The sequence below is a fragment of the Eimeria tenella genome, genomic scaffold (genome assembly GCF_000499545.2).
Source record: "Eimeria tenella Houghton genomic scaffold, Eth_scaff2150, whole genome shotgun sequence".
In the NCBI taxonomy this organism is placed as follows: Eukaryota; Apicomplexa; class Conoidasida; order Eucoccidiorida; family Eimeriidae; genus Eimeria; species Eimeria tenella.
In genome coordinates this window covers 4,728-5,223 of record NW_013542001.1, presented here as the reverse complement: position 1 = coordinate 5,223, position 496 = coordinate 4,728, and positions in this window count along the sequence as shown.

Below are 496 nucleotides of genomic sequence, written 5' to 3'. Positions count from 1 at the left end.
GGCTACCCGTAGCTAGCTGTGGCTAGCTGTGGCTAGCTGTAGCTAGCCGTGGCTAGCTGTGGCCAGCTGTGGCTAGCTGTAGCTAGCTGTGGCTAGCTGTGGCTAGCTGTGGCCAGCTGTAGGTGGCTGTGGCTACCCGTAGCTAGCTGTGGCTAGCTGTGGCTAGCTGTGGCTAGCTGTGGCTAGCAGTAGGTAGCTGTGGCTAGCTGTGGCTAGCTGTGGCTAGCTGTGGCTAGCTGTGGCTAGCTGTGGCTAGCTGGAGAGGCGCATGTCTCTTTGCTGCTGCTGCTGCCTCCTCGTGTATCCTTTTGGTCTTTCGTCTGCTGCTCGTCCAGCAGGTGCGCGGGTTTGAGAAAACCCTAAACCCTAAACCCTAAACCCTAGAGGCATCTAGGGTTTGCTGAATGCAGCCCCTAGACCCTAAACGCTAAACCCTAGAGGCATCCAGGGTTTGCAGAGTGTAGCACCTGGCTCGCGTTCGTGACAAAAAGCTCAA